We start from the raw sequence: 18,293 nt of genomic DNA, 5'->3' as shown, positions 1-18,293 counted from the left end.
ATAACAATTACACTCAAAGTATTAGTAAATATAGCACAATAAAAAAATTACAAATATAACCAAATTTACTATGTCACTAATAGAAGTCTACCAACAATAAAGTTTATTCCTGATATATTTTGCTATAATTATTATTCTTTAAAATTGTTGTTATACTGTCCGATAGACAATTTGAAAATAATGGATTCAATGAAAACAAAGTTGTATTCAGAGTTTTGAGATATGTTTGTAATCATATTCATATATTGATTTCTAATTTAAACAATTATTCAGTTTGTGAAAATTTCAAATTCAAAATATGAAAACCATGAAAACATAAAAATATTGTTTTTCAGAAATTGGACTATTTGGATAAGAAAATACTGAAATAGATTTAAATTACATAATCTAGATTATCTACTATTGGAGCTTCAAGCTACAGGTTCATAAAGTCCCCTTGGTAGTTCATTAGGTTCAAGTTGAGAATCAGATTTTAGGTTTCGTTTGAAGTGTTAAAATAAACAAGAGGAAATTCAATTGTATGTGATGTAATGGTGTGATGTATTAGATACATTAACTGGAGAAATTAATATAAATATGATTTATATTAAGTACCATAGAATAGAAAAAGAACTATGGTTTATATATTCCATATGATGAAATATTTAAACTATAAGCTATAAATATAATATGATAAGTTGGTTAACATATTTATTTATAATATATTTATTATATGATAATTAATTTTTTTTCTCTATAATCGTTTGAGTGGGAGGTTATTGGAAGTTTAATGGTGAGATAAAAGAAAAATTGGTTTCCAAAATTAGTAGTTGATCCATTCACATAATTCTCATGGAAAAAGCTATCAAGTATAAGGATTTTTACTAAACGATAGCATTGTCAGAGTCCACAAGATCACATAGAATTGACTATACAATAGTTACTCAGCTGATTGTTGCTATACGATCGAGTAGCAAAGTCTATGTAATCGAGTAGCCTACAACTCCTGGATCCTCACACTGAAAATACCAAGGTAACACTTGTGGTGGTGTCCTTACTCAATTCGTGATTCGAGTTGGACTCGATTGGGTTCGAGGAGCATCAAGACGTTCGTGCTGTTGGTGTTCTGTTAGTTGCGTTCAAGTCCTGTGTTAGATGGATTGGATAGTGATTGAGGGATTCTTGAAGAATGGTTCTTCAAAGGTACGCATACTCTATCCCTTGAATCTCTTGTAGCATGTTGTAATTTCTGTTTATGCATAATCTGTATGTTTCCGTTTAAGACTGTAAATGCTTGTAGTCATTCGAATGGAATTTGGAACGATCCACTTCCGCTACTCATGGAGATCTCTGTTTGAGATTTCCTTCACTTTTTACCTAGGAGCATTAGCTTACACACATCATTGCAGGAAACTTTACTCGTCTTTTTATCACAAGTGTCCTAACTAATCTTAGCAATTGTAGCTCTTATATCCCTAATCATGCATAAACATTACGGGTGTGTTTGGGGCAAAGATTATCTTAAGACTATAATACCCACCTCTTGCTATTGTAAATACTATTTTTTATTCTCCAATTAACTACAGTCAACACTATTTCAAAATCTCAATTTGCTACAGTTTTTACTCTTTTCCTTCATCATTTTTTTTATTCTTTGCAAAAACGTTTACTATTTAAGCTAAAATAATTTACACCTATAACACATACTATTATAACTCAAACTAAAATAATCACATCCCAAACACAAATTATTATAGCCCAATTATAATAATCTAGGACTATAATAACCAATTCTTTGACCCAAACGCCCTCTACAAGTTCATCATTTTTTTAATATTGTATTGTTTTCAGCGCAACAAATTTTTTCAACTGATTTTTTTTAAAGTAAGCATATAAATCATTATTTTCTTCCTTAGTTGTACATTACATATCTTGCAAGACACTTTCTAACCAATGGGGCCTTTCAAAGTGACAACAAAAATATAAGATAAATAACACAATTATAAACATGCAAAACCTAAGCTGAAGCCACGAAGGAATGAGAGTAAGCAAGAGCTGGTTGGAATTTAAATGGGTTAATGCAATAGATGCTCGACTAAAGCACAACTATAAAGAGAGGGAGAAAGGAAGGGTTAATGTGAACAATCCACTCGGGCAAAAAGGGATCTTCTTTTGCATATAATTGAGTGTGGATGAGTTGGGAAGGCTACTTGATGACGAAAATTAGTGAACGCAATATGCAATGCATGTCTTAGGCTATATGTTAATTTTCATGCGTCGGTGGTAATGCGTTGGAATAAAAATATGTGTTACTCTTATATGTGGTGACCATGCATTCCTGTCACAAGTTTTCTTGCGCTTGCGCCATGTCTAACATGAATGCAAGTTTCTCAGGTGATCCGAGATCGAACTCAGGGACGTGTAGCTAGATGTATGCAGTAATTTGTATGCGGCGGATGAATAAAAGAATGATAGGGGTTTTAAGCTACAAACTACTCCTACTCCTAACTAACAGATAAAGCATTGGAAGTATGAATGAGGAGTAGAGACACGACAACTGTTGACGCGTAGTAAATGCATGGAAAATAGATAAAATGTGGGGATATCTTCATCGCAACCTTAAGCTTGACCGCAAGGGCAACCCTAGCCAACGCAGGCTAATGCGTTCATGCCATACACGCCTTCCACAAATGCACGTGATTTGTATTAACAAACGAAACTTATTCCTAAGTCTCCATTCTTGATTATGCGATCTTAATCTAGCTCTCTCGAGCATCCATTCTAACCTAGCTCTCTCAAGTCTTAGGTTCTTTCTTTAGACTCTCTCTCGAGTATCTCTAAAGGTATGATGGACGCATATATAAGACAAGGTAGCTGCAAAAGCCTGGTTGACGTAAGATTATTCCTATCTCTAGTGAACACTTGCTTACACTACTTAATGCGACCAACTACTTACCCTCCCAGACAGTTAGTTGTTGCTAATTTTACTCATAGACAAGCATTGCATCCGCTTATAAACAAGCGTTGCTACAGCTTCACACTAAGAAAATAAGGTTTTCTCACACGCTCACGCAACGCACACCTCCCGGTGTTTTGCTACATGCTTCATATTCCTATGTCGCATGATTAAGTATACGATACTCTATCAGTCTCACTAAGTGATGCGATGAAAGTTAAGGATGCTAAGTAAAGGAAGATGGAGATGGAGTAGAAGGAAATATAGAAATGCATTGAACATAATGTATTAATTTCTTAATCCAAAATGTAATACAATACAATGTAAGAAAAGAAGAGAAAATGAAAGGACCAGCTGGAAGCAATGTCTTGCTTCTAGCAGATGTGTGTCAAAGCTGCCGTTGGTGCCATGGAAGGGCGGTGAAACTGACTCTTTCGAGATCTAACTCAGTCGACGGCTACAGTCGTCACTCGAAATGGATGAAGAAGATGAAGAACTCTCAAACTTTCTTCTAATGCTTTGGTCTAGATCATAAGGATCCACACGAGGGTAGAAACTTGGATCCTTTGAAATTCTACTCATCGGCTTCTATTTATAGAGCTCGATTACCGACAACATTAATGAACTTGCTCTAATTCTGACATTCGCGGTGTGTTGGTCCTTTACTGAATCTCTGCTACTAACGACGTGGTAGGTGAAATGTCAACATCATCTTTTGATTTTCTTGAGATATGCATTGATGCTTCCATTCCACCAACCTTACATTCATCCCTCTATTATGGTTATCATCGTGTAACCGCAATCTTGCAATGACCGCATTCGCTTGATTTCCGCAACTTCTACATGATGACCACAATCGATTGACTATCGTAACTCCTATGCGATGGATGCATGTAGTCGATTACCCAACAGCCATGCGTTGAACGTATGCATTCGCCTTTGTGATGGAGAAATTCTCCGCATGCGGTCGTCTATGCAATAGCCCGACTTCCACGTCTGCATTCTCTTTCTGCGTTAACTACAAAGATAGACAATTGAACGCATAATAATGCATAATAGTGGGTTAGCCGAGATTTTTGATGTTGAATGACGCTAACTCATTTTCTCATGAATTCCTAACATAATTGCTGCATATTCTGCTTAATAGCCCTCATAATTCTAAATAAAAGGCCTAAGATGACGTTTCTATTTTGCCCGTCATCACTACTAAATGAAATAAAGGTCTTAAAGGCTTTGGAATTTAAGAAAAATCGAAGGTTGTTTGCGTACTCGATAGAGAGGGAAGCAAGGGATTGAAGCTATTTTTGAGTTATTCAAATGCTATTAAAGCTCCAAAATTTGAGGTAAGGTACTTTTAAAGTTCCTCTTGAATTTTCGAAGGTTAGTTGAAATGCTTGCAGTTGAAATTTATGTTTTCAGCTTTGGAATTGTGAAGGAAAAACAAGGGAGATTGCTAGTTGAGCAGCTCTCCTACACTCTCATGCCCAGTGTCACAATGTAACTTTGAGATAGTAGATTGTGACCCTACTTGTGTGACAGTGCAGTAGCGACATGTGAGTGTCAACACATCTGGCAAAGACAGAGAGCCAAGAGAAGTGTCATGATGTAATTGAGGAGGACACTACATCATCCAACACACCAACATAAGTAGGCAAGCATACCATGTTAAACATGAAGTAAAAAGATAAGCAATCATGTCATTGATGGTGTAAGTGACAAGCTCCGTGGGGGGCAAAAGGGGCCCTGGGCCGTGACCTTGAAAGGTAAGGTTTCGTCTCAAATTTTGATGAGCGGCTCTAAAGTTAGATTCATATTGATAAGATATTCAAGCACGCCAAATTTCATGTCAATTGGTGTTCAGATGAGAGCTCTACATTGGTGAGTCATAGTTCACCACATTTGATATGCATGGGTAGCAAAGAAGAAAATGTTCATAATGCATTATAGGGGGAGGCATGGTGTCAGCTTTTCACCACCCCTGGGTCTTGTGGCCTAAGTGAGCTCTTCACATGTGTGTGTTATGGCATGGGCGAGTGTTACAAGACTAGTGTCTTAGGCATCTTTCATCGAGAATGGGATCTCATGGACAGTGTCGGACGACACGGATGTGCCGACATCCCATGGGCCAGAGGTTCGATGTAGCACTTGGTATGTTGTTTTGATTTGACAAGGGCTCGAAAGGGCCTAAGTCTCGATTATGTTCAAATGGATGGATGTCAAGGAAGTCCTGAGTTGGATTGTTGCCCATGGGTTGGTTGGTGATGGCGGGAAATTAGAAGTCAAATTATTCAAAAACTAAAATCCTGTGGATGCGGTATGCGATGTATGTTCCTAAGATATGCATTGATAGTCATGCGTCGATTGTCATGCATTGTAATGATAATGCGTTAACGAATGTATGCGATAACCATGCGTCCTGCCACAAGTTTTCTTACACTCACGCCAAGTGTAACGTGAATGCAAGTTTCTCGAGTAATCCGAGGTCGAACACAGGGACTTGTAGCTATATGATTGCGGTGATGTGCATGTGGTAGTTTAAATAAAAGAATGGAGGGGATGTTACTAAGTTAATCCTACTCCTACTCCTATCTAACAGACAACACAATAAGAATATGCATGAAAGGTTGAGATACGACAAACCTTGACATGAAATAAATGTATGGGAAAATAGATAAAATGCGGAGATGATTTCATTGCAACCCTTAAGAGTGACTGCGAGGGCAACCCTAGTCAATGAAAGCCAATGCGCTCATACTACACTCATGCACATCAAATCATTTTCCAATGGAGATGCGATGCTCCTAAATCTAGGATGCATGTGTTGAATGCAAAACTGTCCATAGAGCTTATTCCTAAGTCTCTACTCTTTATTCCTATGTGATGATGCAAAATGCATACAACGTTGCAGTGACCGCACTCAATCGTATCCTATTTCTAGGATGCATGCAATGGGTTAATAGCAAACAATGCTTATTCCTAAGCTCCTATCTCTTGTATTATGTGTTCTAATCTGACTCTCCCGAGCCTAGATTCTGACCTGACCTTCCCAAGCCTAGATCCTGTCCTTAGACTACCCTCCCGAGTATCCATAATGGACGAATGAAGCATATATAATACAAGACAAACGTATGAACTTGTTTGACACAAGATTGTTACTAGTGGACAACGCATACCTTGCTTAATGCGACCAACCACTTACCCTCCTGGGCAGTTGATTGTTGCTGACTTCACTCGTAAACAAGCAATGCATTAGCCTATAGACAAGCATTGCAGCAGCTTCACACTAAGCAAATACTCGCACACTCACACAACGCACACCTTTCAATGCGTTGCTACATGCTTCATATCCCTAATCCACATGACTAAGTATGCAATACCCAAGTAATCCCACTAAGTGTTGCAATGAAAGTAAAGATGCTAAGCAAAGAGGATGAAGATGGAGTCGAAGGAACAAAGGAATGCATTGAAAACAGATTGCATTAATTCCTTAATACAAAATGTCATACAATACAATATAGGAAAAGAAAGAAAAAGAAATGACCGGCTAGAAGCAAAACTTTTCTTCTAGCGGATGTGTGTCAAGGCTATCGGTGGTGCCATGGATGGGCGGAGGAGCTGACTCTCTCGATATTTAACTCCGATTGAAGGCTCTGGTCGTCACTCGGAATGGATGAAGGAGGTGAAGAATTCTTAAGCGTCTTCTCACACATTTTGTCTGGATCACAGGGAAAGTCCCCGGTTCACAAGGATCCTCCCCTGGATAACTTGAATTTCAGCTCGTCGGCTTCTATTTATAGAGCTTGGGTCACCGACAACATTAATTGTACTGTTCTAAGTCTGACGTTCGGCACGTTAGTCCATTCTGAACCTCTGCCACCAACGGCGTGGTAGGTGAAATGTCAACATCATCTTTGGATTTTCTCGAGTTAAAGTTGAGATTGGCACACAACCGTAGTTGGATGTTCGCATGACACCTGTGGGAACAAGCCAAAACAAAGGGTGTAACCATTATCAATAGTCTCTAATAAATGACGCAAAGCTTGACCACGGCATCTAGACGCATCAAGTTGTTTTGACAAGAAGAGGTAAACATTCTTTTTAAAACTAGAAAAGAATTTTTTAGCAGAAATTTGTAGTATAGAAGAATAAAGTAGGGCTTTGTTATGAATTTGCAAGGATAGAAGGAAATTGCGTTGTTAAGTAATGTGCCTAAGTGGAGCATTCGAAGCAACCAATCGATGCAAAATTTATGGAATTGAGAAATATTCCCTTAGTAGAAGATATGCTTGAGAACAAGCATATATCTAAATTTGGGGGTGTGATAACTTGTAGAAATACAAGTTATTTATACTGCTTTATTTAGATATTGCGGTCAAAAGAGAGGAAAGTTGCGTCAATTGTAGAGAAATTAGCTAAGAAATGCAACAATTATAAATTGTCATCAATACACCCACTGATACCATTGCGATGGTAGAAAAGAATATTTCAAGTCTGTTTTGCAGGAAATGCAGTCACTGTATGCGTCCATAGCTTAAGATAAAGTGAACGATCTATGGACAGTTTTGCATTCAACACAATAAACGATCAAGTCTACATTGCATTATGCCAAAAATTCAAAAATGAATAAACGATCAACGTAATGACGGCGCATGAGACAATCGATCAAGAGCTTTTCGATCAATGCAACGTTAACCGCATGCGGAAATAAAAAACAACACCGCATATGGGCACACGATTGAAGATGCAAAAGAGCAATGCAATTGTGGAGGATCCTGACATGTGTATAGCTGATCATTATGCATTCTTGACGGGATTGATTGCATAACATAAGGAATATTCACTCCACCATTTCCAAAATTGGTGTAACAATAAAGTGGGGTCCACACTGCAGAGAGTCAAAGTTGAGCCTATAAATAGCCTCTGAAATTATATGAAAAGATATACTTGATACTGGATACTTGATACGCATACTTGATACGGGCATATTTTGATAGTTGTATATTGAGAGAGAGACTGGTATGAAGAGCCTAATCGGAGAAGATCCGAGAAGATTTAAGAGACAAGGCCGAGAGGTGAGTCTCAGGGAAAATCCTTTCAATCCCCACCGTTGAAGCTCTGTACCAAAGTCACTTCTACCGAACGAGCAAGCCTGAGAGGGAAGCTCTCCTCTACATTCATTCCATATGTCGGGAAGCAAATCCACCGTCCAGATCTATGTCAAGACATTGGAACTCTTCTGAATTTGTTTCTATCTCTTTATCATCATTTGTATTCATCCTCTTAATCTCTATCATTCGCAACTTGTATCAGACACTAAATATTAGTATTAAATGTCATGATCATTTTCATCTCCACATTCTGTCTGTTTCTGTTCCTCCATTAATCGCTTTCTCCACGATGTTTTCTTAATCCCTTGGTAATTAGCATGAATCTAACAAGTACATTAATCTGTGTTAAGGAAATAAACATGTTTAGCTGAAGCATGCTCGATGGCATCTTCACCGGTGACAAAAGTGAAGAAGCTATTCCGCCTAGTGACAGTAGGTTGGAAGAATGCGTTATCTAAAGCGAGAAGTACCTCCAGAGATGGAAGCAACCTTGCGTTCATCACATTCATCCCTATTTCACCATAGGGATGTGGGAATACGGTCAAACACCGAGAGGTGTACGCAAGGGAAAGCGGAACCGTAGTTATGTCTTTAACGCAATTAATAACTTGCGATGTTTATACTAGTAATCTTTTCTATTTCTGTTTCATACATAAAGACTTGCCACCACATAACACGACCCTTCGTATAATCTTCACAGCCAGTCTCAAAATCAGTATCCTGTATCTTGTACCATAATAGCTTATCGAATTTTATTTTATTATCGTAACTTTACTTTACCGTATATTTTACTTTACCGCAATTTTAAATACTTGTACACACACACTTCTTTTATTAATTGAAAAAACCCCCGGTTGCATATATCACGAACGTAACACATTAACTACGCAATCCCTATGTTCAACCTTGGATCACTCCGAGAAACTTGTGGTTTGTGACAATGCATAGCATACTACAAGCATTTTATTAATAACACATACATCTAGAAGGAGTATCGCATAAAGTGTGCATGAGCAACAACACAACATAAAATTACATTTTGCGTTACAAGTTTATGGCAATATGAGCTTGTAACATATCATCATGCATGCATATTACGCTCGTCAAAGGTCAAGTCATCAAGTTTATGGCACCGTTGTTGGGGACATGAACTTGCGTTATAATCATCCATGTGTTTGTGACATAAGATAAGATAAATTTTATGTATACAATATGTGATGGTGAAATTTCGTTGAGCACTCAAGTTTCCTCAGTGGAGTCCAAGTGTAAACCCCACTGAGTTTCTTGGTATGTCTAGGGTCGAACTCGGGGACTTGTGAAAATAGGTTGCGATGGTAATTTTTATGAAAACTTTGCGGTGACCAATTAATTAAATAGTTGTTGAGGTTTTTGTTTGCGGTAATGAAAATATAAACAAATGCGACGGAGTTTGAAAAGAGTTGGTAAACAGAAGATACGGTGAGTATACGGTGAACGGGTTGAGAAGGGTTTTGGGTAGCACTTCCTAGGATGCATTCATGCTTTGCGATCATGCAACATGCATACAATAGTAAACCACCTCTCGATGCGAATGCCACGGCTTTTAATGCTAGAACGCATATGCTATATGCGATAAGTCTATAGGACCTACACATAAGCATCTATTCTTATCTATGTGATGACAGAATGACACACACACAAATAAGGCGACCACATAATATCATTCCTATCTCTAGGATGCATGCGATGTAGGTTGGTAAACAGGGCTTATCTCTAAGTCGTATCTCTTGTTTATGCAGTTCTAATCTTGCTCTCTCGAGTCTAGATTCTAACCTAGTTCTCTCGAGTCTTAGGTTCTTTCTTCAGACTCTTTCTCGAGTAGCTCTAAAGGGGTATTTGGCACAGCACAACACAAGATAATCGCAGGCAATGAACTTCCTATGTCATGTTAGCTTAGTTCTTCTCAACCCATTCGACTAGTTTAGCTACTCATGTATACTAGGAGAGTGAATAGATATAGAATAAGAACTTCCATTTTATAAATATAAAGATGAAGTACAAGACAATAATGCAAGAATAGAATAAAGAGTCTGGTAGCAATCTCTTGCTTCCCAGGCTTTTACACCGTCTTTTCTACTCGTGTTCAAAAGATGATCTCGCTCTCGCGAGGGTTGGCTTTCTCTCTGCTTCTTCGCCTCACAGTTCTCTCTCGAGTGCCCTGAGCGATCTTTTGGCGTATTGGTTCTTCCCTTGCTTCACCTTAAAGATAAAAGAAAACTATTGACAAGGCTAAATTCTAAAGAAATTTATCTAAGTATCCGAATTTCTTTTCTGAAGGATGCCGTCTGTATTTATAGAGCTTCGAGGTGAAGGTGGCTTCTTTGTTATGATTGCACAGATGGGATGGCTTTAATTCCCTGACTGATGCGCCGAATATTTGTCATCAAAAAGCTGAATGTACTTGTTATCGTTAGTGGCTGTCAACTTAATTCGGGTTCGACTATCATCAGCTTTCTGTCCCATCGCAATTAATTATGCCTTTCACCTAGATGCGCCCACCAAGATGCAGCAATTCTTCTTGAGCGAATGCTTCCAAACACAATCATTGCAAAGACTTGCGATGAAGTTGCACTCGACCAATGATTTCTTATGATCACAATTTTTGCCTTGCATCAACGCATAATGTACATAAAAATTCAAAAATCAACTGTTCCAATGCGATGAATGCATGCGACCGTAATATAATGAATTTGATGCTTTTTGGACACAATCTAACATATTTTATCAACATAAGCCAACATTGTTAAAGAATTTAGCACTACGATAACGTGCATTTTTGCCCGTTATCACACCCCCAAATTTAAACAGTGCTTGTCCTCAAGCATAAGCTAAAGATTTATTTTAGCAAACCGACTGCAATGTTCTTTTCTTAGATTTCTCAAGGATACTTCGTTCAAATCCTATATACCAAACTTTTCTTAACTCTTATTCAAGTCTCTTCTTAAAATATTTCTAAGACCTAGGGACTGCAAGCTTATCCTTCAAAAAGACTTTCCTAAATTCCAGAACATCGCATGATTTAATTCAAAAAGAAAATTTTCCACCGGGGTGTCGAATGATTTTATCCTTGCATATTTCTTGACATTATTTTTTTTTTCTGACCTTGCGCTGACCCAAGTGCCTTGCCTTCGTTTTGGCTTGCCCCCACATGTGTCATGCGGACATCCAACTACGAGCAATGCGCTCTTTCTCAGACTAAACTCATACCTACATTGCAATGGAGTTGCGGTCATTTATTTATATGTTGATCCTGGTGACTTACTTTCGTTTTGGCTTGCCCCTACGTGTGTCATGCGGACATCCAACTATGGGTAAGTGCCTTTCACAACTTAACTCTTATCAACATGGGTTTTCCCATTGCGTTGACAGTGGAGTTGTTATTCTCAATTTTTTTTTTAGACTAGCAAGGTCGAAAATAAATATCTCACCCCCAAATTTAAAATTTGGAAATGTCCTCATTATCAAAAGATTAAGATAAGGCATGCGATATTCTTAGAAAGCTTGTAAAGAGAGTTTGAAAGAAAGCTAGCAAACCCCTAACTTCTAGAAATATTTTATGAGGTGACTATCTTAAAGTTAAGTTGACTCTAGTATATACGAAAGAAATAGAAGCATGTTTTTCATCATTCAAGTCATACTTGGCAAAGAAACAGCATGCAACGTCTTACTAAATTTATCGATGTCAAATGATTGCAGTAATCAAAGAGGATGCGGTGATAAAACTTTTAAAGCTAACATGTGATGCCATATTGCAAAATTTGAAATAAAGATAAGGAAGAATACACCCCCAAATTTGCACTGTCGCCCGCATTATGTATTGATGCATCCTTCTTTGCGGCGATCTATCTTCTTTGGATTGCGGTGACGAAATTTGATAAGTTGCTTCTTCATGTAACATCTCCACAATCCAGCACCTCGATCGTTGCAAGAAAAGCAAAGAGAGGGTCAAATAAGATTAAACAAAACAAATTCTTTTACCACAATTTTTTTTTGATGTAAGAAAAGTGCAGATAGTACAAAGTAATTGCGATAATAGATAATAACGAGTATGATGAATGTTCATGAAGTATTGATGCAGGGGAAAGGATATTCAAAAGAGTTGTGTCCCTGACGAGGTTGAGTCATGTAATAACTCAGGGACCGCTTATTCCAAGCTGGGTTGTTTATGTCCATGGTGGCTTTTCCCTCTTTTCTTTGTCCTCTGGAATCTTTACTGCCTTAATCCAAAGTTTTTCCCCATGAATATTCATTCTAATCTCCCCCTTGCACAAATCAATTTGAGCATGACCGGTTGAAAGGAATGGTCGTCCTAATATGATGGGCACATGTTCATCCGCTTTATAATCCAAAATGAGGAAGTCTGCCTGTAAGTTGAATTTATCAATTGAGATTGCGGCATTTTTCAGCTCCCCTTCAAGATGTATTCAAGATTTTTCCGCGAGCAGGAGAGTTTCTTTTGTGGGTGTGAGTGTGCCAATACTCAATCGTTGGAAGATCGATAGTGGCATTATATTTATGCTCGCCCCAAGATCTCATATCGCTTGGTCTCGTAAAGATTCCTGTGTCGCCCATTTTCGATGCGATCATAACATTTTGCCTTGCGACCACTGTTACGATCTTTTCTTCCTCATATTGTTCCTCTTTCAATCTTTGCATAGCTGCTAGTGGTTAGACTTCTTCTGTCTTAAGATCTGGAGGTTTGAAGGTGGACGCAACTTTGGGGTTCATTTTCTTGAGCTTTTCTGAACTATAGGTCAACAGATCTTCGGTTGTCATTGCATTTAAGTTGGTCTCATTAGGCTTCTCCCCTTCTTCCACAGTCATTTTGTCACTTAGCAAGGAGACTGCTAAGCACTGTTCCTTCCCTATACAACCAGCATTGCGAGGAAACTCAGTTGAGCTCGGCAACGCCCCTTGTGGTCTATTTTTTAGCTCGCCCGCGATTTGTACCATCTGAATTTTGAGATACCGAATAGATGTTGCTTTATTCTGAAGCACTGATTCATTTTTCTCAATGTACTGCTTCAACAAGCTCTCTAAGGACGAAGTTTGCGGTGATTTCAAACTACTGGCATGATTGCTTTTCTAACCGTAATTTCATGGGAAAAATCCGGGTGGCCCTCCTTTTTGCGCCATAGGTTTGAAGCTTTGTTGTTTATTTTTCCATGCGAAATTTGGGTGGTTTCTCCACCTGGGGTTGTATATATCAGAGTAGGGATTATTTCTCATGAAGCATACCGACTGTGGATTCTCAGGGCATTCTTCCATCAAGTGAGCATCTCCATAAATGATACAACTTGCAGTCGTTTGAGCGATTTCGTTGACCGGCCTTTCTTTGTTCTCGTGTTATTAATTGTGATGCCTTGAATTAAACTCATCATCGCAATCATCTGGCTCTGCAGAGATACGATGGCCCCGTTGGTTGTGTCATTATCTTTAATTCTTAATCTTTGATCGCTTTCTCACCAATCTTCGTAATTTTAGGAAATGCGATCAAGTATACTCTTTGCCTCCTCATATGTTTTTTCCAGCAGACCACCAGCGGCTGCTACATTGGCACCAGTCTGCGAAGAGGGATTCAGTCCTTGATAAAAAAACCTCGATTTGCAGATAGTCTGGTAAGCCATTATGTGGACAGTCTCTTACCAGCTTCTTGAACCTCGCCCAGGCATCGCTGAGCGATTCGTCATCTTTTTGTTCAAAATTTGTTATTAATTTCCTTCTCCTAGCATTCTCGGTTGTTAGGAAATACTTCTTCATAAACTTATCCACCACTTGTTCCCAAGAAGTTATCTCCCTCAGTTCGAGTGAATATGCCCATTTTCTTGCCTGATCACAGAAGGAGAATGGGAACAGAGTGAATCGAACTTCCTCGATTAAGATATTCAGGAACACAAAAGTGTTGCAGATTTCTATGAAGATTCGGAGGTGGGCATACAGGTCTTCGCCATGCCTTCCTCCAAACTGCCCAGCAGCCTAGATCATCTGCAACATTATCGGCTTCATTTCAAACCTCGATCCATCTACCGCTGACATCATGATCCCTGGAGAGAAATCATAGAGGTTGGGTGACGCATAGTCCCGAATGGGTCTATTGTGATCATTCGCCAGAAGGATGGGGTTGGTCATTATATTATTCGCGTTTGCGGCCCTTGTGTCCGGTTGTTCCGTCATTCTTGGTGATCTCTCTTATTGTTGGTAGTTGTCTCTTAGTATGCGTCAAAATGTTCTCTCAATCTCCGAGTCGTAATTCTCCAGAGATTGAGAGTATGCAAAGAAATCAGAAAAATTACCATTAGCACACTATTTTGCTGAACTCCTTGGCAACAGCACCAAAAACTTGATGCTTGGTTTTATGAAGTGAATTATGGATGATATGCGATGGTGAAATTGGGTTGTGCACTCAAGTTTCCTCAGCGAAATCCAAGTGTAAACCCCACTGAGTTTCCTGGTAAGTCTAGGGTCGAACTCAGAGACTTGTGAAAACAAATTGCGATGGAAATTTTTATGAAAACTTTGTGGTGACAATTAATTAAATAGTTGTTGAGGTTGTTGTTTGCAGTAATGAAAAGATAACCAAATGTGGCGGAATTTGAAAAGAGTTGGTAAACGAAAGATACGATGAGTATGCGGTGAACAGGTTGAGAAGGGTTTTGGGTAGCACTTCCTAGGATACGTTCATGCTTTGCGATCATGCAACATGCATACAATAGTAAACCACCTCTCGGTGCGAATGCCACAGCTTCTAATACTAGAACGCATGCGCTATATGCGATAAGTCTATAGGACCTACACATAAACATCTATTCTTATCTATGTGATGACAGAATGACACACACACAAATAAGGCGACCACATAATATCATTCCTATCTCTAGGATGCATGCGATGCAGGTTGGAAAACAGGGTTTATCTCTAAGTCCTATCTCTTGTTTATGCAGTTCTAATCTTGCTCTCTTTAGTCTATTCTAACCTAGCTCTCTCGAGTCTTAGGTTCTTTCTTCAGACTCTCTCTCGAGTATTTATAAAGGGGTATTTGGCATAGCACAACACAAGATAATCGCAGGCAATGAACTTCCTATGTCATGTTAGCTTAGTTCTTCTCAACCCATTCGACTAGTTTAGCTACTCATGCATACTAAGAGAGTGAAAAGATATAGAATAAGAACTTCCATTGTATAAATATAAAGATGAAGTACAAGACAACAATGCAAGAATAGAATAAAGAGCATTGTAGCAATCTCTTGCTTCCCAGGATTTTACACTGTCTTTTCTACTCGTGTTCAAAAGATAATCTCGCTCTCGCGAGGGTCGGCCTCTACTTCTTCGCCTCAGAGTTCTCTCTCGAGTTGCACTGAGTGATCTTCCAGTGTATTGGCTCTTCCCTTTCTCCACCTTAAAGATAAAAGAAAACTATGGACAAGGTTAAATTCTAAAGAAATTTATCTAAGTATCCGAACTTCTTTTTTGAAGGATGTCGTTTGTATTCATAGAGCTTCGGGGTGAAGGTGGCTTCTTTGTTATGATTGCACAGATGGGATGGCTTTAATTCCCTAACTGATGTGTCGAATGTCACTGAAAAGCTGAATGTACTTGTTATCGTTAGTGGTTGTCAACTTAATTCGGGTTCGACTATCATCAGCTTTCTGTCCTATCACGATTAATTATGCTTTTCACCCAGATGCGCTCAACAAGTTGCGCCCACCAAGTTGCAACAATCCTTTTTGAGCAAATGTTTGCAAACACAATCACCGCAAAGCCTTGCGGTGAAGTTGCACTCGACCAATGATTTCCCATGATCACAATTTTCGCCTTGCGTCAATGCATAATCTGAATAAAAATACAAAAATCAATTGTTCCAATGCGATGAACGCATGCGACCGCGATATAATGAATTTAATGCGTTTTAGACACAATCTAACATGTTTTATCAACACAAGCTAGCATTGTTTAAGAACTTAGCATTATGATAACATGCATTTCTACCTGTTATCAGGTGTTCCGTTTGTTAGAAGAAGCACAAAAGGTGTACCAGGTAGGCTGCCTTTGAAAGAACCATTACACTAGAGGGATAGTGCTAATGGTTGTTGATGACATAAAATTAGCCGTCAAAGACTTGATGACTAAAATTATGGTGAACGCAATATGCGATGCATGTCTTAGGTTATGTGTTTATTATCATGCGTTGGTGGTCATGCGTGGAATGAAAATATGCGTTACTCTTATATGTGACGACCATGCGTTCCTATCACAAGTTTTCTTGCGCTCAGGCCAAGTATAACGCAAGAAAGTTTCTCGGGTGATCTGAGGTCGATTTGTAACTAAATGTATGTGGTAATGTGTTTGCGGTGGATAAATAAAAGAATGATGGGGGGGGGGGGAGTTAAGCTAAAAACTACACCTACTCCTAACTAATAGACAACATTGGAAGTATGAATGAGAGGTAGAGACACGACAACTATTGACGCGTAGTAAAATGCATGGATAATAGATAAAATGTTGACCGCAAGGGCAACCTCAGCCAACGCAAGCTATGCGATCATGCTACACACACTTGAGACTAAATGTAGGACGCATGTGATGCATATGGGACGTGTCGAGAGGCCTTATTTCTAAGTCTCTATTCTTTCTCATGTGCTTCCACACATAAACAAGATGATCACATACCACCATATCCTACTTCTTGGACGCATGCAATATCCTCTCCGTATGGGTGCATACGTTGTGTAATAGCAAACAAAGCTTATCTCTAACTTCCCCATTCTTGCTTATGCATTCCCATCCGCTCTCAAGTCTGAGATTTTATTTTTAGACTACTCTCCCAAGTATGCCTAAATGATGAATGATGCGCTCATAAGATAAGGTAACCGCATAAACTTGGCTGACATAAGATTATTCCTATATCTAGTGAATACTTGCTTACATTGTTTAATGCGACCAACCACTTACCCTCCCGGACAGTTAGTTGTTGCTGACTTTACTCATAGACAAGTGTTGCGTCCGCCTATAGACAGGCGTTGCGATATCTTCACATTAAGCAAATAAGGTTTTCTCACAACACTCACGCAACGCACACCTCTCGGTGGTTTGCTACATACTTCATATTCCTATGCCGCATGATTAAGTATGCGATACTCTAACAATCTCACTAAATGATGCAATGAAGATTAAGGATACTAAGTAAATGAAGATGGAAATGGAATCGAAGGAAATATAAAAATGCATTGATCACAAAATATGTTAATTTCTTAAGCCAAAATGTAATACAATACAATATAAGAAAAGAGCAGAAATGGAAAAGCCTAGCTGGAAGCAATGTCTTGATTCTAGCAGATGTGTGTCAAGGCTGCCGTGGTGCCATGAAAGGGCGGTGGAGCTGACTCTCTCGAGATCTAACTTTAGCAAAGGTGCTCCGGTCGTCACTCGTAATGGATGAAGGAGATGAAGAACTCTCAGGCTTTCTTCTAACGCTTTTGTCTGGATCACAAGGATCCACCTGAAGGTAGAAACTTGGATGATTTGAAATTCTGCTCATCGGCTTCTATTTATAGAGCTTGATTGTGGCACGTTGGTCCTTTTCCAAATCTCTGCTGCTAACGGCGTGTTAGATGAAATGTCAACATCATCTTTTGATTCTCCCGAGATATGAATTAATGTTTCCATTCCACCAACCTTGCGTTCATCTGGCTATCATGGTTATCATCGTGTAGTTGCAATCTTGCAATGACTGCATTCGCTTGATTACTGCAACTTCTACATGATGACTGCAATCGCTTGACTATCGAAACTCCTATACGATGGATGCATGCGATTGATTACCGCAACACCCATGCGTTGAACGTATGCGTTTGCCTTTGCGATGGAGAAATTTTCCGCATGTAGTCATCTTTGCGATAGCCCGACTTCTACATATGCGTCCACTTCCTGCGTTAGCTACAAAGATAAACAATTGAACGCATAATAATGCATAATAGTGCGTTAGCCGAGATTCTTAATGCTGAATGATGCAATCTCATTTTCTCATGAACTCCTAACATAATTACCGCGCATTCTACTTAACAGCCCTCATAATTCTAAATAAAAGGCCTAAGATGACGTGCATTTCTGCCCTTCATCACACCCCCAAACTTAGAATCATGCTTGTCCTCAAGCATGCGTTATACTCAAGAAATTCTAACTCACCTTCTTGCTTTTGTTTGAAATGACTAGCC

At 38.9% G+C, this 18,293-nt stretch overlaps 1 non-coding gene across 1 annotated transcript; it reads left to right on the top strand.

Annotated features, from left to right (window-relative positions):
• Positions 1–13,702: 13,702 nt before the first annotated feature.
• LOC120089542 (small nucleolar RNA R71) lies at positions 13,703–13,809 on the top strand. Its single transcript, XR_005485219.1, has one exon. It is a non-coding gene; the product is annotated as a small nucleolar RNA R71 (small nucleolar RNA).
• Positions 13,810–18,293: the final 4,484 nt, after the last annotated feature.

The sequence above is a fragment of the Benincasa hispida genome, chromosome 2 (genome assembly GCF_027475165.1).
Source record: "Benincasa hispida cultivar pf3 chromosome 2, pf3_genome.v1.1, whole genome shotgun sequence".
NCBI lineage: Eukaryota > Viridiplantae > Streptophyta > Magnoliopsida > Cucurbitales > Cucurbitaceae > Benincasa > Benincasa hispida.
Note: the sequence above shows the minus strand (reverse complement) of the source record. Positions and strands in the feature narration are given on the sequence as shown.